Source organism: Erythrolamprus reginae, chromosome 5 (assembly GCF_031021105.1).
Source record: "Erythrolamprus reginae isolate rEryReg1 chromosome 5, rEryReg1.hap1, whole genome shotgun sequence".
NCBI classification, from domain to species: Eukaryota; Metazoa; Chordata; class Lepidosauria; order Squamata; family Dipsadidae; genus Erythrolamprus; species Erythrolamprus reginae.
Window position 1 is genome coordinate 22,994,709 of NC_091954.1, and position 21,023 is coordinate 23,015,731.

The following is a 21,023-nucleotide window of genomic DNA, read 5'->3' on the forward strand; positions in this document are numbered from 1 at the left end:
CATTGCTTTCTTTAGTTTCCTAGACAAATAAAGGGCTGGACTTTTCCTTATTTGAAAGTGATAAAGCACACTTCATCTGCATGCAAAAACAACAACTTAGGACAACAAAAACCGGGGTGGGGTGAATGAAATTTGTGCTTCAATCCTCCACCTGGTGAGAAATACAAAGGGAAACAACACAGATAGATTTGACTGCCAATGGATCGAGATACTATTGTGCCAGAGTTTGCAAGGACTTATAAGCTGTGAATGAATGTTTTCAAGGTACGTGTGAGGTTTGGAATAAGACAACGCAGAATTTCCTGGCAAGTTGGTCTAGTGGTTAGACCTCTTCTGATGGATGATGTGCCTCCAGCTCGTTTTCTACTCCTTGCATCTCCCTACACAGATTTTCCTTAGGACAATCCATCTCCAATCTGTTCTTTCAGGTCTCCCAAGGTTGCTCTCCTTGCTATTGTAACTGAGTCCATCCACTTTGCTGCTTGTTGTCCTCTTTCCTTCCATCTCTCCCAGCATTAGAGCATTCTTAAGAGAGCTGGGTCATTACATGTGTGTCTGAAGTAGGTCATTTGTGCCCTGAGCAAGAACACTGGGTTGATTTGTTGTTGTTGTTGTTGGCTGTCTATGAAATTCTCAGGTGTCTTCTCCAACACCAATGCTCAGAGGCATCAATATACCTGTTCTGGTCCAAGCTTAGTGCTTTTCTCAGTCAAATAAAACTCCATGCAAATGAGTAAAATATACAGATTACGTTTATAGTCCTCATAAACTTGCATATTCAAGTTGAAGTTCTTCAGAGAATATAATCTATCCCATTACATGTAGGTAAAAAGAGATTAATTTCTGTAGGATGTGCATGGTCTTTTGTTAAGAATTAAAAATGTTGGAGAGCATGGCACAATTACTCAGCAGCCTACCGTGTTTCCCCGAAAATAAGACACTGTCTTATATTAATTTTTGCTCCAAAAGTTGTGTTACGTCTTATTTTCGGGGGGTGCCTTATATTTCTCAAATAAGACAAATTCACAGGAAGAAAAGCTGACACCCCCAAAGAAAGTGTACCGTACGGTACACTGATTACGGTACGGTACCTGTCAGTATGGCACCCACACACACAAATGACGGCACTTATATGGTACAACAGTATACTCCCGCTATTGCAGCTTCCGGCCACCAGAGGAACTACAGTGTACACACTGTAGTGGAGACTGTAATGGCGGTGAGACAGCAGCAGACTGTGTCTACTGTACTGGACGGTACAAAGCGATGGAAGGGGCCAGCAGGGAATGCCACATTATTACGGTACCGCTATGAACAGCTTTGAATGGTACCGTATGTTTTTCCACCGTACCGTATGTAAACTTGACTATGCCTTATTTTCGGGGGGGTGCCTTATATTAGCAAATTCTGCAAAACCTCTGACATGCCTTACTTTCGGGGTACATCTTATTTTCGGGGAAACAGGGTAGGCATAGCTTAATGGCCAATAAGAACACACAGATGAGGTCACATCATGGACTACATTACCCAGAGTGTAATCTGTTACTACATTCACCTAATGCAATCGCTTAAAGAAACAGCTCTTAAACCATGCTAAATAGCCCTTTAGTCTGTCAGCAAATTTCCTATCCTGCTCTTTCAAAGCCCCAAATTTTGCTTCCGTACATTGCCACAGGGAATACTATGGCTTGCTTGATTCTGATCTTTATAAGTATGGACACATCACAGTAGCGTAGTATCTTTCTAAGGCCTCCATAGCTGCTCCAATAAGTGCCTCTCTGAATCATATTTCTTGGCTGCTTGTTCCTTTACACTTGTTTATCTCAAAAGGGAAAAGCTATCTACCACCTTGATATATTCATTGTAAGATAAACCTTTCCAACTGCTTCTTAAATGATCCCCAACAATGGAGAATCTATAAAGGAGTAACTGGCAACAACTTTGAACTTCCCTCCTCTCACTGTGTTTGTGATTGCACATTACATTACTGTATTTTTGGGCCTATAAGAGGCACTCCACCTCGCAAAAGAGGCTGGAAATGTCTGTGCATCTTATACATTAAATACAGCCATTTCTGGTCTCTTGAAGCCCCGCCCCATGCAAAAACGGATGCCCAGAGGGTGTGGAAGGTTTGCAGAATGCTGCAAGGGGAGGCTGATTTTTTTACAAATGGTCTGGGAAGTCTGCACATTGCTCCTGGGAGCTAAGGCACAATTTTTGCACAAAAAAGAAGATCCCAGCCCGGTTTTTTTACAAAAATGAGGTGTGCAGAGGGTTTGGGAGGTCTGCAGAGTGCTCCTGGGGCATGGGGAGGGCAAAAGCTTTTCCCCCCCTACTCTTACTCTTTGAAATTTTCGTGCATCTTATACACCGGTGAGTCTTATAGTCCGAAAAATACAATAAGTCACACAGTTTGTTTAATCAAGGTCCAGTGAATTCACCCCACCTTGCTGGATTCATCGCACAACATGTTAAGCCCAAACCCAACAAACTACAAATGAGACTCAAGAGTGATGTGTGAATGCAGCTTGTAAACATACTAAGTTTAAAAATACACCCCTAAACTGCCCATTCTCACCACAGCAGGAAAAGGAGGATCAGTCAATTTCTCCCCCTTAAAACCAGCTCCAGGAATGCACTCCGATCCTTTTAAAAGGCTTTTTGAAAACACATCACATCCTGTGGCTTAGTACTAGCACGATCAATTACAGAAGCTTTGGGATTCAGGGTGGACTTTGATGTATTCTTAATTTTCTAAAATGGTTTTATCTTCTAGTATACATCAATTACTGTATGTATATACTAAACCCTTGGGGTTTGCATTCAGCGTAGAAAACACAGCAGAACTATGGAAGGTCTCAAGGCCACCTCACTTCCTTCTGTTATTGTGGACATCCTCACAATCATTTTCTAAAAAGCACAATTTGCCATAATAGGAAATAGAAGTTCGGGGACTGAATTGCTGGGGGGTTTTGTGTTTTTTTAAAAAGGGGAAATTGGAGCAAGAAAGAAAATATATCATCTGGATAGTCAGCAATAGTGTCTATAATAAGTACTTGCATTAATCTCAATACAGAAATATAATGATAGATGATTGATGATGAATAGAAGATAGATAAAAGACAGAAGACAGATGATGGAAGGAGAGATGGATTAGACATAGATGAGAGAGACACACAGAGAGACAGATGTTTTATTAGATCAATCAACTATATCAAATCTATAAAACTGATACAAAAATACAAAGAAATATAAAGAAAACAATAGATAATTTTTATAACAAAATGGCTTTGTGACCTCTTAACTAAGACCAATCACATAAAACAGGCATCAACCTCACCATCTATGGCTAATCTCAAGGCTCAACTTGGCAATGTGTAAACCAACCCTCGCTGCATTGGGCAGCTCCAGATGGGCTAGATTTGAATTCACACAGTGCCCAAACACAATGAAAAACCTGAAATTCCCACCACCAAATCTGTCGAGTTGGTCTTCCATGTCCCCAGATGTATTTGTGAGCTGAGAAAGTCCTGAGCCTGATTACAAATGTACAGTTGTTATTCATTTGTTAAAGGCTTTCCAGATGTCAAACCAGCCCCTGATGATAAAGTCAGATTTAGTCAATGACACGAGGATTGGATATCACACCATGACAGCTGGATTGCCGCTAGAGTCAAGAAGAATCCAATCCCTTTCACATATTTTTCACATTTGAACCGGTGCACTCAAATTAATTCTCAGTGTTGCACCAATATACCTTCCCCCACGACTCCTTATGTTATCCACACTTACTGCTTAAACAAGAGCACTCATGGCCTAATGCCAACTTCATTATACCCATGAAGCAGATATTATCATTCACCAGGAAGACATATTTTAAGCTCATGGACAGAGATGGTACTTACATAAAACCTTGCCCATTGTTTTGTCATCTTCCTCTTCACCAAGTCGTTTATCCCACATTACTCAAATATTATATACAGTACATCATATTCAGAAATGGGGAACTTTGAGAGCTGAGGCAGCAATTTATATTTTAGAAGAGTGCAAATTCAAGATCTAGGAATGATGATGGAATGAAATTATTATTATTATTATTATTATTATTATTATTATTATTATTATTTATTGTTGTGGTTAGCTCTGGCCCAGCTCCTGCCCCAAGGACTGTGGATATGGGGGAGACAACCACATGCTGCAGGCCTGTTTTGCCCCCCCCCCCCCGAATGGAATCTGCTGATGAAGGCTCCTCTGACCAAGAAGACATGAGTGACAGGGAGGAGGAGAGTGGGGCAGACAGCTCAGAAGGAGATCAATTATCTAGCTCCTCCTTGGATTCAGAACAAGAGTTAATGATACAGCCACGCATGCGGAGAGCGATGCATAGGCAACAGCAACTGAGAGATTATTATCAAAGAAAATGAGGCCACCTGTGGTTGGGTGGGGCTGTAGTAATTAGTGAGGCTGCTATAAATAGCAGCCTGTGGGTTTGGCCATTGTGGAGGATTATCTGATCGTTGTGTTTCGTGACTGCTTTACTGACTTTCACTTTTTGTGTGCTGATTTTTTCCCGCTTTAAAACTAAACCAGAGCAAAGTGTGTTTCACTTTGTGAAAGAAGAAGGACTGTGAATTGCCTCACAGCTGCAAGCTAAGTATCACAGAACTGATAAGGGACTTGTATAAATTACCAGTTTGTTTGGAGACGAGTGCTCTTTGCTATACCAAAAGAGGGCTTAGTTTACGTGAATTTTAATTATAAAGAACATTGTTTTGAATTTTCAAACGTGTGTGTGTCTGAAATTTGTACCTGTGAATTTTTGGGAGGATTCTACCAGGGAGCCCGACAGAACAATTTATTAGATTTGTATGCCGCCCCTCTCAGCAGCAGGATGTAATTTAACAGATTGAAATGTAACACTTTACATTTTATATCTGGGGAGGATATAAAGATTGAAGATCCAAGTATAGGGAGATGTGGTTTAGCAATAATACTTGTCAGTGGGATCAGGATATTCTTGTGAAACACATAGGCCATCAGCATGATGCAGGTGTGTTAACAGAAATACAGAGTCTAGATCAGGGGTGTCAAACTCACATCATCACAGCAGCGTGACATGATGTATTGGGACTTCCCCACCCCGTTTGCTAAACAGGGTGTGGGCATGGCCAATGCATCAGGCTTCCAGTCCATGGCCCATGGGTTTGATAAACCTGATCTAGATCAAGAGGAAGGGACTGCCCACTCTACTCTGTCCTGGTAGGCCCCATTTGGAATACACTATGTCCAGTTCTGGGTATCACTATTACAAAAGGATAATGTCAGGCCTAACCCCGGAGACAAGACAACAAGATGCAATTGAGTTCGATCTTTTATTTGCTTAGGTCCAATGGACAGAATCTTGCCAAACTAAAGCTATAGCATTCTAACTCTCTAGATATATCCTGAGATATTATACAGCTTGGAACTAAGCAGTTAGAATAATAGAGTTGGAAAGAACCTTGTAGATCATCCAGTCCAACCCCCTGCTCAATCAGGAGACCCTAATTCGCTTAATCCCTCTGGGAAACTGTATTGCAAAAAGATTCCCTTGCTGCTCCTGCAGGTGCACATTCTATTACAGACCATGATAATTGGAGTGATGCACAGGGCAGGATTATAAATATGGTGAGAGATATGGAAATGAAGAGTTAGGAAACATTTAAAGGAACAGAGTAAGTTTATCCTTCAGAAAAAAATAACAGAAGGAAGATGTGATGGCAGTTTTCAAAGATGTGATGGCTACCAAACAGAAGAGGAAGCGGACATATTCTCTATTGCCCTGGAAAACCAGGACCAGAACAACACCTTAAAACTCATAATAAGTACATTCAGGCTAGATGTCAGAAAGAATTTCCTAATTATTTAAGCTTGCAGGAGCAGCCTTCCCCGGTGACCAGACAGGAAATACAACTAGATGAGCTAATTCTACTTTATTGTATGGTTACTTTAACAGAATCTTGAAGTCTGATAGGACAAATCTTTGGCTGTCTCTTTTACATCCTGAGAAATTAAATAAGTCTCTTTTCTGAATCTGTTCCTATTGCACAGGTGCCGGCTATGCCTGATCTTATCTGATCATTCTCCAAGTACCATCTCTTCCTGTCCCACGTGTCCCAAGATGACTACCACATACCGTTTGTTTGTTTGTTTGTTTGTTTGTTTGTTTGTTTGTTTTATTGATTTGATTTGATTTGATTTGATTTGTATGCCGCCCGTCTCCGGAGACTCGGGGCGGCTAACAACAATAAAAGATAGCGTACAATAATAATCCAATACTAAAAACGATTAAAAACCCATTAATATAAAAACCAAACATGCATACAGACATACCATGCATAAAATTGTAAAGGCCTAGGGGGAAAGAGGATATCAATTCCCCCATGCCTGATGGCAGAGGTGGATTTTAAGTAGCTTACGAAAGGCAAGGAGAGTGGGGGCAATTCTAATCTCTGGGGGGAGTTGGTTCCAGAGGGCCGGGGCCGCCACAGAGAAGGCTCTTCCCCTGGGTCCCGCCAAGCGGCATTGTTTAGTTGACGGGACCCAGAGAAGACCCACTCTGTGGGACCTAACTGGTCGCTGGGATTCGTGCAGCAGAAGGCGGTCCCTGAGATAATCTGGTCCGGTGCCATTAAGGGCTTTATAGGTCATAACCAACACTTTGAATTGTGCCCGGAAACTGATCGGCAACCAATGCAGACTGCGGAGTGTTGGTGTAACATGGGCATACTTAGGGAAAGCCCATGACTGCTCTCGCAGCTGCATTCTGCACGATCTGAAGTTTCTGAACACTTTTCAAAGGTAGCCCCATGTAGAGAGCGTTACAGTAGTCGAGCCTCGAGGTGTAGGGCATTATAAAGTAGTGGCAAATTCTTCTTTACAGAGACATTCAGGATTGAATGTCAGAAAGGTTCTTGCATCACGTAACATATCAGGACTCCCCCCCCCCCCATTTGCTAAACCAGGCAAGGGCGGACCCCGCATATAACGCATCCAAGCTGCGGGCCACGGGTTTGACACCCTTGCTCTACCAGAACCTGAGTTGAGTAGGGAGCTGGACTGAATCAGGGGTCCCCAACCCCTGGGCTGTAGCCCACTATCAGACTGTGGCCCATTTTATTTATTAATTATTATTTATTGCTGTGACCTTTATGCCGCCCAACTCCACATGGACTCCGGGCGGCTAACAGCAATATAAAACAATAAAAGCAGCAATATAAAACCATAAAAAACAATTATGAAACCCTTAATGTAGAAACATTCAACAATATAAAAATAGCAATAAAACAATAACACAATTATAAACATTCATCCATACGGCTGAATAAGATGGTGCCATTCACCGGCTCCAGGCCTGCTGGAAAAGCCATGTTTTTACGGCCTTCTGGAAAAGCCAGGAGGATGGGGATCACGTGGATCTCAGGGGGAAGTTAGTTCCGCAGAGACAGAGCCACCACAGAGAAGGCTCTGGCTGAAGGAACCTTGAGAAGGCCAACTCTATGGGACCTAACCAGCCGCTGGGAGGTATGTGGCAGGATGCAGTCCCATACATAATCTGGTCCTAAGCCATGTAGGGCTTTAAAGGTGATAACTAACAGCTTGAATTGGATCCAGAAACCTATTGGGAGCCAATGCAGCTCCCGGAGTGTCGGTGTTACATGGGTATCTAGATACACCCATAACAGCTCGCACGGCTGCGTTTTGGATCAGTTGTAGTCTCCAAATACTTTTCAAGGGTAGCCCCATTCAGAACTGGGCCACACTACTTGGGCCTGCCAACTCTAGGATTTGTTCTCGTCTGTGGCCCTATTTGGACCAGGAGTCACTGCTCACAGTCACTCATGCCCTCATCACCTCGAGGCTCGACTACTGCAATCCTCTCTACATGGGGCTACCTTTGAAAAGTGTTCGGAAACTTCAGATCATGCAGAATGCAGCTGCGAGAGCAATCATGGGCTTCCCTAAATATGCCCATGTTACACCAACACTCCGCAGTCTGCATTGGTTGCCGATCAGTTTCTGGTCACAATTCAAAGTGTTGGTTATGACCTATAAAGCCCTTCATGGAACCGGACCAGATTATCTCAGGGACCGCCTTCTGCCGCACGAATCCCAGCGACCAGTTAGGTCCCACAGAGTGGGCCTTCTCCGGGTCCTGTCAACTAAACAGTGTCATTTGACGGGACCCAGGGGAAGAGCCTTCTCTGTGGCGGCCCCGCCCCTCTGGAACCAACTCCCCCCCGGAGATTAGAATTGCCCCAACCCTTCTTGCCTTTTGTAAGCTCCTTAAAACCCACCTCTGCCGTCAAGCATAGGGGAACTGAGTTATATCTTTCCCCCTATGCCTTTACAATTTATGTATGGTATGTTTGTTTGTTTGTATGTATGTTTGGTTTTACAATAAGGGTTTTTTTTGTTGTTTTAGTATTGGATTTACATGCTGTTTTTTATTACTGCTGTTAGCCGCCCCAAGTCTACGGAGAGGGGCAGCATACAAATCCAATAAATAAATAAAATAAATAAATAAATAATAAAACTGAATGCTGGGTGGGAGAGAGGAGATCAAAACTACCTATGGCAGGTTGTAGTCAAGTCATTCAACACACACGCCCTCAACCTCCTCCAAATATTCCTTTTAGCTCCCCAAATAAGGAGGCAAACCACTTTAAATGATGCAAGCATTTATAGAAATATGACCATTTTGTTCCACTGGCAAAGAAGGCTCTAGCCCAGGGGTCTCCAACCTTGGCCACTTTAAAACTTCAATTCCCAGAATTCCTCATCTAGTTTAGCTTTGCTGGCTGAAGAATTCTGAGAATTGGAGTCCACAAGTCTTAAAGTGGCCAAGGTTGGAGACCTCTGCTCTAGCCTATAAAAAGTTATGGCATAATATGCTGCTTTGCTATAACACAGAAAATCCAACATTTTCATTTGCTAAATACAGGTCAATACAGACATATTCCCTGAGGTTTCTTCCCAAGTCACGTAAAACAGTCTCCTTACTTCATCCACTGGGGTTTACTCCCAGGGGAAAAAAATTCTCTGGGGATTCCAGCCAAAACAGCATTTCTTAAAATATTTCTCAAAATGTCACAGAAAGCATTTTTTTTCTCCACCCTTATCACCACAAAGGGAACCCAATTTTCCTTAGTGGTTTTCTTTTTTTAAAAAAACCTTTTCCTTTGCTACTGGACTGTATGATGTTTTGATAACTAGTTTAGAATGCTTTTCAGAAGGCACAAAGCTGGGAATTTTCCTATCCTGGCAAGAAAAGAATTTTTTTTTAAAAAAAAAAAAAAGAGGAAGAAAAAGAAGGCACAAATCAAATCCATTTGGAACTGCATGGCCCCTGGTATCAGGGTTCAGTTCCAAATCAACGTCATTAAATTCCGGGTGCAAATCTTCTATATCCAGTCGGCGTGGATAACATAAATCGTCTCTTTGGCAGTATTTCTACTACCCTTAAATTCAAAGCTGCAATAATCAAAATAAACTATATTTTGACTGAGAAGCTCTGTTCTACCTAAAAATACATCAGCCACAACAGAGACAATGATATATTTAAAACGTGGAGCAAATTCTGTATGTAAACATGCTTTCATTAACTTTCCAAATTATACCAATGTTGCCGTGACATCTCGTGATCTGCCAGAATGGGAAGCACTGCGGCAATTATTACAGGCTCCTGGCAGCATATACATGAAATTGCAACTTTCCTGCACTCGTGTAGTTTTACTATGGCCAGAAAATGCAGGAGAGATGAGATTCTCAGCATTAAGAGAACAAGCAACAACTGAGGCTGTCAAATAAATTTTTCAAAATTTCTATCAAGGGAAGCTGGACGTCTTGATGTTTATAAGCTGCTAAAAACATCCCCCGGTCCCAAAACAACTTTGGAAGACACCTAGAGAAACTCGCATCAAGAAACATCTATTTTCCAATCCCACCAGAATTGTTGCATCTCTTTTTAAGATTCCAGCATTAAAGAAGTTTTATAGCCAAAGGCAACAGTAGAAAGAAAGAAAAAGTCCACATAATGTACCTGATTATTATTATTTAGCTGCCAGGGAGATCATCCAATTTCCTCCCTTTGGAATGAGGAATTTTAAGCTGACTCAAAAGTAAATCCACCCAATGTTTCCAGAAGGGCTTTCAAGAGATTCCTCTGTTCTTTCCCCAGATTCTCAAGAGATTCCTTCAAAGTTGGCCATGGCTGATCCTCTGTGGGGGTGAAGCAGTTAAGCCCATCCTCGGGGGACCGGGGGGAGGAATGCAAGTCACCGACCGATGAAGCAGAGACTGTAGCCCTTTTGTTTTCAAGAGATCAAATCCTAGCCAATGCCAAGTAAAACAGGGCTAGCAGAGAGAGACAGGAGCTGACCCTCTTCTCCGGGCAGAACAGCCTCCTCGCCCGTCTGTGGGCTGGAGCATGTGAAAGACAGCTCAGCTCACGGACTTTTCTGCCAATGAAAAGCTGGGAGATTCCCGGCAACAGAAGCCTCAGGCACTCAGCCGCCAAGTAAGACGGACTTTGAAGGAAGGGCTCTCGTCTTCGTTTGTCAGGAAGGAGCAAGAAAGCCTCTAGAGCAGCATCTCTCTTGAGCTTGGCAAGTTGAAAACGGGAGGAAGTTCAACTCCCACAATTCCCCAAGCCAGGGATGGGAGTTGAAGTCCATCGGTCAACCTGCCAGGGCAGAGAAAAATACAACTGTGGAGCAGCAAGAATACTTCTACACGCAAAAATGGAAGGATGCTTTTGATTCCCACCCCAGATGAAAGACTGTAGAAAAAAATGGATTGGAGTTAGCAGAGTTGGCTTAAATTGACAAGCTTTGATTAAATGAAAGAGCATCATTAGTTTTGTTTCTGTTTATAAACTGCTTTTGGACTTCGTGCTTGAGGGAGGGGAGATTGCATCTTTCATTTTGGGTGTTGCCGATTAGATAGGTTTGTTGTTATAGAAAGGGCAAGTATATATTATTATATAAAAGTAAAAAGTCAAGATTTCGTGTTGTTACCTTATTCTATTGCTCCAAAAGGAATCAGAAGTCAATGGTGTTTTTTTTTCTCTTTCCCCCTTTACTCTACACATTTTTCTTTCCACTTCTCCTCCCCTCTTTCCCAATTATCTTTATTTTCCTTTGTATTTCTATATTTTATATTTTGATAAATTAAAAAAAATTAAAAAGAGAAACACAGCTCTCTCGAGCACCTAGTTGCCAGTAAGCATCTGCAAGAACCTTCAAAAAAACAGGTTACCGTCGCAAAAACAGATAGATACAAATCCAATAAATAATAATAATAAAGTTTCTAAATAGTTCCTTTCTACCGCCATCCACTTCTTACCTATAACGTTAATTTCTTCCAAAAGAGAGGGAGCATTTCCCAAATTAGGAGGAAAGGAGAGAGAAGCCGTTGGAAATGAATCCCTTTGGGACTTCTCAAATAAAATCCTAAACTCCCTCCATCAAGCAAACATATTCATAAGCAATAGAAAGGTTAATAATTACCAGTCAGTCTTCAATTTATAACAGTTTGTTTAGTGACTGCTCGAAGTTCAAACAACACTCATTTTTCATTTAGGACCATTGCAGCCTCCCCATGGTCACATGATCAAAATTCAGACGCTTGGCATCTGACTCACATGTACGACCGTTGCAGTGTCCCAGGGTCACGTAATCCCCTCTTGCGAACTTCTGGCAAGCAAAGTCAACGGGGTAGCCAGATTCATTTAACAACCATATTATTAACTAAGCAGCTGCAGCAATTTGCCTAACAACTGGTCGTAAAGCTCATAAAAGGGGAGGAAACTCATTTAACAACTTTCTCGCTTAGCGAAACTATGGGCTCAATTCTGGTCGTAGGCCAAGGACTGACCTGTATTAATAATATTAATAATCATGGGCTTCCCTAAATATGCCCATGTCACACCAACACTCCGCAGTCTGCATTGGTTGCCGATCAGTTTCTGGTCACAATTCAAAGTGTTGGTTATGACCTATAAAGCTCTTCATGGCACCGGGCCAGATTATCTCAGGGACCGCCTTCTGCCGCACGAATCCCAGCGACCAGTTAGCTCCCAAAGAATGGGCCTTCTCCGGGTCCCATCAACTAAACAATGTCAGTTGGCGGGGCCCAGGGGAAGAGACTTCTCTGTGGCGGCCCCGGCCCTCTGGAACCAACTCCCCCCAGAGATTAGAATAGCCCCCACCCTCCTTGCCTTTCGTAAGCTCCTCAAAACCCACCTCTGCCATCAGGCATGGGGGAACTAAGATGATCTTTCCCCCTAGGCTTCTACAATTTATGCATGGTACATTTGTATGTATGATTGGTTTTTATAACAAGGGTTTTTAGCTGTTTTAGTATTGGATTTTTACATTCTGTTTTTATCACCGTTGTTAGCCGCCCCGAGTCCACGGAGCGGGGCGGCATACAAATCCAATAAATAAATTACTTAATTCAAATGTAAGAGTGCGTGTTGCCTGTCTGGGTTGTATGTGAATTTCTTTGGTGTTTAATTCACACTCTCTCTCTCGCACACACACAGTGTCAGAAAAGCAGACTGATTCTTTAACATAAAAGAATCAAAGTCTATCCAGCTCCATTTGCTTGCATTCTTTGGGGAACATCCTTGCCAGCATCTTCCCAAATCTTCTTTGATACTTCCCAATGCTGAAATTATACTGTTGACTCACAGAGGGTGCTTTTCCACCCCTCCAGACATAACTGTACAGCAGCACAAACCGCTTTGCGTCTTTTGAAGTAGGACCCACTCATCTGCTAAATAATGGTAACTTGTAAACCAGCTCCAGACAAAAGAAAGGAAGGAAGATAAACAGGGTAGGTTCTAAGTTACCTCGCTGCTAGTTCACTTCCTCCTGCGCCACTTGGGTATGCCACGTGGGTGCGCACGCTTTGTGTACACATAGGCGCACTGCTCAAAAATTCCATTTTTCTTTTTTTACAGCCAAAAACAAGATGACAACGCCTGTGCAATGCCGGAAACTCGGCTTCTTCTGGAGAGAAGAGAAGGATTTAGGGGTAGTGATTTCTGACAGTCTCGAAACGGGTGAACAGTGCAGTCAGGCGGTAGGGAAAGCAAGTAGGATGCTTGGCTGCATAGCTAGAGGTATAACAAGCAGGATGAGGGAGATTGTGATCCCGCTATATAGAGTGATGGTAAGACCACATTTGGAATACTGTGTTCAGTTCGGGAGACCTCACCTACAAAAAAGATATTGATAAAATTGAACGGGTCCAAAGACGGGCTACAAGAATGGTGGAAGGTCTTAAGCATAAAACGTATCAGGAAAGACTTAATGAACTCAATCTGTATAGTCTGGGGGACAGAAGGAAAAGGGGGGACATGATCGAAACATTTAAATATGTTAAAGGGTTAAATAAGGTTCAGGAGGGAAGTGATTTTAATAGGAAAGTGAACACAAGAACAAGGGGACACATTCTGAAGTTAGTTGGGGGAAAGATCAAAGGTAACATGAGAAAATATTATTTTACTGAAAGAGTAGTAGATCCTTGGAACAAACTTCCAGCAGACGTGGTTGGTAAATCCACAGTAACTGAATTTAAACATGCCTGGGATAAACATATATCCATCCTAAGATAAAATACAGAAAATAGTATAAGAGCAGACTAGATGGATCATGAGGTCTTTTCCTGCTGTCAGTCTTCTATGTTTCTATGTAAGAAGAAAATAAGTGCTTTAAAAAATCCCCCCCAAAAAGATGGCGGCGATTCTGTGACATCATCGTGACATCATCAGCGGGTTGCTACCAGTTTGGGTAAATCGGTCCGAACCCGTCCGAACCCACCTCTGAAGATAAGCCACTTGGAATCATCAGGATTGAAGGGGCACAGACACATAAATAAACCAAAAGCCACACAAAGGAACCAGATTTACCATGGATGATTCATTTATGGCGATTCCCACAGCAAAACTTTCCTAATCCTGCTGGAATAGCTATGGGAATGTTGACTTCGCTACTTCCCCCAAAAAACCCAAAGACAAAAGATGGGTGGATGAGTAATTTCCTTCACTTCCTCCTTTCAAGGTAACTGTAACACACACTGCAAAATGTATCTCTCTACATCTCTGCCACCTGCACTGGCACCCTGCTACAGGTGGCCTCAAAACCTCTCAGGGAGAGTGCTAACCACCAGATCACCACAAAGAAATGATGATCCCTCCAACTCCCCAACCCCCTCCCATCCTGTCAGAACTAATCCTTCCATCTCCCTCCACCATCCATCCTGCCAGAACCGATGAAGCTTCCTGGATGAGAAAGAAACCATCTTCCTAAATACAGTTACCCTTTGAAAAAGCACCTCTGAGGCATCTCTCCAGTTGCGGCCCTATCTGGACTGGGACTCACTGCTGACAGTCACTCATGCCCTCATCACCTCGAGGTTCGACTACTGTAATGCTCTCTACATGGGGCTACCTTTGAAGAGTGTTCTGAAACTTCAGATCGTGCAGAATGCAACTGCGAGAGCAATCATGGGCTTCCCCAGGTATGCCCATGTTACACCAACACTCCACAGTCTGCATTGGTTGCCGATCAGTTTCCAGTCACAATTCAAAGTGTTGGTTATGACCTATAAAGCCCTTCATGGCACCGGACCAGAATATCTCCGGGACCGCCTTCTGCTGCACGAATCCCAGTGACCAGTTAGGTCCCACAGAGTGGGTCTTCTCCGGGTCCCGTCAACTAAACAATGTCGTTTGGTGGGACCCAGGGGAAGAGCCTTCTCTGTGGCGGCCCCAGCCCTTTGGAATCAACTCCCCCCAGAAATTAGAATTGCCCCCACCCTCCTTGCCTTTTGTAAGCTTCTTAAAACCCACCTCTGCCATCAGGCATGGGGGAACTGAGATATTCTTTCCCCCTAGGCCTTTACAATTTACGCATGGTATGTTTGTATGTATGTTTGGTTTTATAATAAGGGGTTTCTTAGTTGTTTAGTATTGGATTGTTACATGCTGTTTTTTATCACTGTTGTTATCCGCCCCGAGTCTGCGGAGAGGGGCGGCGTACAAATCCAATCAATCAATCAATCAATCAATAAATAAACAAACAAATCCTTCCATCTCCTCCACCATCCATCCTGCCAGAACCGATGAAGCTTCCTGGATGAGAAGCAAACCATCTTCCTAAATCCAGTTACCCTTTGAAAAAGCACCTCTGAGGCATCTCTCCAGAGTTACTGCACCTTTTTCTTTCCACCAAGGGCTCCTCTTACCTTTTCCTACCAGTAATGGGATGCCAAGGCTGGCGCAGGCGCCTAACACATATACGCATTCCCCCCCACGAAATTTTGCTTCTGCATATGCACCCAAAGCAAAATCTCACGTGAGCATGCTCACGTGGGTGACATTTTTGTGATGTTTGCCTTTTTTTTTGCTTCTGTGCATGCGCAAAAGCAAAATCTCATGCAGGGGCACACGCATACATGTTGGGCCTGCGCATGGCCAGGCCAGGCCAGCCTCCAGAACCCAATAAAACGTCCTACCGGATCGCCGATCCCATTCGTACCAGGTGGGGCCCATTACTGCTCACCACCTTCCTGGAATTTGCCATCCATTTGCTTACTCTTCACCCATCAAATGTCTTTTCATGAAATTCTGGGCTTCCTCCAAGGACTGGAATGACATATTGAAAGAAGGAAAGCAAATAACACTCTTGCTAAAAGCATAATGGCAGATGAGTCATGATCCTTATAGATTTCAGGCAGTTTCTTCTAACTATACCAGGCTTAGGAGAGGCTAAGACTAGGTTTTACTTTAGGGGTCCCCAAACTTGGCGACTTTAAGACTTGTGGACTTCAATTCCCAGAATTCTCCATCCGGCTGAAGAATTTTGGGAGTTGAAGTCCACAAGTCTTAAAATGGCTAAGTCTGAAGACCTCTCTTTTATATGCACACCAGGGAGCCCGATTACCCTGCATTTAAAAAGAAATAAAAATGCTGTGTCTTGGTCCAGAAAAATAGCAGGAACACCCACATTTTAACCAGATTTCTCCTTCCCCTTTGGAAGTTTTCTTGGTGGTCAGTACATTTAAGCTGAGGAACCATCTGGGTAAATGCCAACCACACAGACTGAAACACGCTCTTTAAATACGATATTTCTTCCGCAAACACCACTGACTTGTGCTGCAGCCACCGAGCAGTAGCCAAATATTTACAAGATATCATCAGACTGAAAGAAAACAGTGGGGAAAGGATCCAAGGCAATAAATATCAGGGTAAATGTAAATGGAACCCAGACAGTGCCCCAAAATGGTAAGAAGTGAAAGCCTTAAAAGTCTGCTTTCCTATTCTGGATTAAGGCTGTGCATCTTTCAAAGATTATTTGGAGTCATGGTTTAAACTTCACATGAACATATGACTCTGCTCTTCATTAAAGCAGCCATTTCTTTTTGACTTGCAAGAGTGAAGAAAAGCCATTGCTTTAAAAGTCACTTTCAAGAATTCACACCATAATAAAATGCCAGGGAAAAAAGGACATTGCTGCTTTAATTAACAGCATAAAAGATACAGTATTTTTAATGGCCCGAAGGACAGAAGGGAAAGAGGGGACATGATTGAAACATTTAAATATGTTAAAGGGTTAAATAAGGTTCAGGAGGGAAGTATTTTAATAGGAAAGTGAACACAAGAACAAGGGGGCACAATCTGAGGTTAATTGGGGAAAAGATCAGAAGCAATGTGAGAAAAATATTATTTTACTGAAAGAGTAGTAGATGCTTGGGACAAACTTCCAGCAGACGTGGTTGGTAAATCCACAGTAATTGAATTTAAACATGCCTGGGATAAACATCCATCCATCCTAAGATAAAATACAGGAAATAGTATAATGGGAGACTAGATGGACCATGAGGCCTTTTTCTGCCATCAATCTTCTACCGGTATGTTTCTATTTTCAAAGCACAGCCAGCAACACAACCATTATATAGGCTGGGGTTTCTTGCAGCCCTTCAAGCTGGCGCAAGCAAATCAATTTTATTTTTGTCAAATCAACAAAGAGGACACCGGAAATGGCCTTGGAGGACAGGAGGAAGAGCAAGTCAATGGTCAGATAAAAAGGGGTTGAACCCGGATGAAGAAAATAACAGACAGAAAGGTGTTAGAAAAGCTCCTCTCCAGTTCATACCTAGATAAAGGGATAGAGGTGATGGTGGGACAGGGGAAGCGTATTCAGACATGTAGGATTCTGTTACTATATTTATTTATTTGTTTATTTATTGGATTTATATGCCGCCCCTCTCTGAGGACTATACAGTGATGGCAAACCATTTTTGGCTCACGTATCAAACATGTGTGTGTGCATGCGCTAGCATGGGCACACATGCCCACACCAATTTCTTCCCCACCATGCATGCGCACCACACCCATGCTGCCCTGCACATACACACAATCCCCCCATCCCCGCGCATGTGCAAAGGCCTCACTGAAGCCTGGGATGGCGAAAAAATAGCCATAAGAAGAGCTGTGCTGAATCAGGACAAAGCCTATTGAGTCCAGTATTCTGTGTCACACAGTGGCCCACCAATTGTCCATGGGGATCTTGAGCAGAAAGAGAAAGCAAGACCCTCCCTTTTCCTTGACCCCCAACAATTGGTACTCAAGGGAATTCTGCCTGCCTCAACCAACATAGAGGCGGCACATGGACATCCTTTTCAATAACCATCTATATGCTTAGCATCCATGAATCAACTTCTGGACAAACCAGAAGTTCAGAAAAACAGACTTCTGATTTATCCATTGTGTTGTTTTTTGCACTCCGTGGCTTCAGGAAGCTTCCCTGAAGCCTCTGGAGTGTGAAAAACAGCACAACAGGCAAACTGGAAGTCCATTTTCCTAACTTCCGGTTTGCCCATTGGGCTGTTTATTGCACTTTGGAGGTTCAGGGAACCAAATAGCATCTGAGAAATAAATCACATTCCACTCCTGTGCTCTCACACAAGGTTCGATTTATTAGCTTCGCCATGTTGGATTCGATGCTCCGTCATTCCAACACTAAATTATCTTCAGTTTCCCATCCAGGTTAAGGTTCATCTCATATCCCCGTCACCCACAAGTGCAATCATGTGGACCAATCCGGTGCAGGGATTCACTGGCTTCTTCATTTGTTCAGTTGACCTTGGACTCTGTGTAAGGAATGTGTGGTGGTATCAATCTCTCTCTTTCTCTCTCTCTGTCACCCCTCCCGTTTCCCTATCGCTGTTAACTGTGGCAGTCCAAAAGCCTCTAACATCACATAATGGCTTTGGGCCTGACAATTTCCCTGAAGCCTCCGGAGGGTGAAACGGCCTTCCCCAAGGCCGAAAATCAGCTGGCTAGTGTGTGCATGCACACTGGAGCTAACATAGGGCGATGCTTCACCTGCCACAGATTTGAAATCACAGCTCTAGAACAATAGTTTAATGTTCCAATAAAAGTATTCCCAACCTATTTGATACCAGTTTCTTAGTTTGGCCTACCGCATGGGTGTCTAACATTGGCATTGTCCCATCAGTACTAGAACAAAAAGCCATCACTTTACTGTTTCCCCGAAAATAAGAATTAACTACCGTGTTTCCCCGAAAATAAGACAGCGTCTTATATTAATTTTTGCTCCCAAAGATGTGCTAAGTCTTACTTTCAGGGGATGTCTTTCTCCCCCCCCCCAATTAATTGTATCCTGTATCCTGCTGCAGCAAAAATGCATCCAAACAAGCAGCCACATGTTGGATGCATATTGGATGTGTTTTAAAACTAATTGATGCAGCGTTTGGGGATGCAATTTATGGACAGCATTGTTATATATGTTCTGTTCAGGAATGCTGCAAAACGAAAGGTTTACGATGCCTTACTTTCGGGGGATGCCTTATATTAGGCAATTCTATGAAACCTCTCCTATGTCTTACTTTCGGGGGTGACTTATTTTCAGGGAAGCAGGGTAGAAAATAAGCCCTAGCATGATTTTTCAAGATGCTTGTAATATAAGCTCTACCCTCAAAATAAGTCTGAGTTAAAATCATCAGCCAGATGGACGCAATTAGTATCATATTTTCCTAAATGTAAGACCTGACCAGAAAATAAGCCCTAATGCACCTTTTGAAGCAAAAAATAATAAGACCCAATCTTATTTTTAGGGAAACGTGGTATATCTATGGCATGATTTGGATGTTCATATCTATAGTTAGAGCTGCATTCACATCACATGCCAATCCATGTTAACTTTTTTAAAATTCAAAACAACTTTGAGATTTTTTTTAAATTAAGGAGTGATATATAAATATCATTAAGACTTATGGATTTCAACTTTTCCCTGCCATCCATACTGGATACATCAGCTCTACCAAATAAGGTTGACACATTTCTTATAATTCAACTGGATCTGTATATAATTCAAGTTACCACCACAAATGTCAAAGTGGTCATTCCAATATTTCCTTTCAAGACAAGAGTTCTATCTTTGGAATATGAAATGCAACCCACTAATTACGGAAGGTCAGCATGAAGAAAATAAATAGGGTTTATAAAATGTTCCTTCACCATACACAACCATTTTAGTAGCAATAAAACGTTTTTTTAAAACAATGCCTGAACTGTCTTGATTTATTTTTTTCTTTCCTTCTCCTTTTCTTTTGGTATCAGGCAGGGAATCCACGGGGCAAAAAAGTCAAGATGTCCATCATCAATGTTCCCTTTAATTTTTTTTCGGTGTGGGCGGAAAAGTATAGTGTCTGAGCAGCAGTCCCTTTGGGACTGGGCGGCATAGATGAATGAATGAATGAATGAATGAATGAATGAATGAATGAATGAATGAATGAGAAAAAAATTCCCTTCTTTTTTATTAAAAGAAATTAATAATAAAACAAAACCAAAATCTATTACTATTATTACTATCTTCTCCTCTTTTTCCATCCCTGTCTCCTCCCGCCTTGTGTGTGTGTGTGTGTGTGAACTCTTGAACCATTTCCAATAACAGGTGAGGGCTATTGGAAATGGTTCAAGAGTTCACACACACACATACACGAGGCTGGGGTTTTTTTTCTGTTATTATTTGGGTGCTTTTTACCATATGCTTTAAATCAAGTCATTTCTCTCTTTCTCTCTCCCCCTCTTGCTCTCTCTCTCTCTTTTTCTCACTTTCTCTCTCCCTCTCTTTCTATCTCGCTCTGTCTGTTGCTCCCTCTCTCTCTCTCTCTTTCTCTCTCTCTCTTGTTTTCTTTCTCTCTATATATATTGCTTTCTTTCTCTCTCACTCTATCTCTCTTGCTTTCTCTCTCTCTCTTGTTCTCTCTCTTGCTATCTCCCTCTCCACCCTCTTTTTCTCTCTCTCTCTTTCTCACTTACTTTCTCTCTCCCTCTCTCTTTCCATCTTGCTCTGTCTGTTACTCTCTCTCTCTCAGCGAGGGGGCTGCGAGAGCACTTTCTCCAAGCGCTTCAGGAACGCCTGCCCTGCCTCTACTGCAGCCCCCTTGCTGAAAGCTCAGGACGAAAGCGCTCCCAGCGAAGGGGCTGCGAGAGGGGCGGGCATTCCCGAAGCGCACGGAGAAAACCCTCTCGCAGCCCCCTGGCTGGGAGCACGGATGAGGAGGAGGAGAAGCCACATCCGCCACATCCGCGGGAGAAGTCATGCCCCAAGGCAGGAGGCGGAGAAAGCCGGAGAGGGGGTGGATCGGGCAGGCAGGGGGCAGCAGCGAGAGGCCAGGAGTGCGAGGGGGCTGGAGGCACCGTGGGGAGGCAGGGGCAGCCGCGGCTCCCTTTCCTTCCACCCATGGGCTGGCAGGGGGATGGGGAGCCCCCAACTCCAATGCCTGGCTCCTTGCGCACCCTTGGAAAAGGGTGCGTGGGGGGTATTTTGCGGCATGCCCGTGTGCGCAGCTTACAGGGAACAGTGTCCATCATAACAGTGCAAACCAAGTCATGGCCACATCCTGCAACCAAGAACCAAGAACCCTGGGTTTTTAAAATTCTAGTT

The 21,023-nt window shown here is 43.0% G+C and overlaps 1 protein-coding gene across 3 annotated transcripts in view; it reads right to left on the bottom strand.

Moving 5' to 3' along the window:
- Positions 1 to 21,023, bottom strand: part of LOC139167595 (paladin-like) — a 126,495-nt gene that overhangs the window by 87,242 nt on the left and 18,230 nt on the right. The window contains exon 1 of one of the 3 annotated variants that reach the window (XM_070752220.1): positions 10,082 to 10,440. The exons of the other annotated variants lie outside the window; for them this stretch is intronic. The gene's annotated coding sequence lies outside the window, so the exon portion shown is untranslated. Of the gene's footprint in view, positions 1 to 10,081; positions 10,441 to 21,023 lie in introns of those variants that run through there. 3 annotated transcript variants of the gene reach the window in all.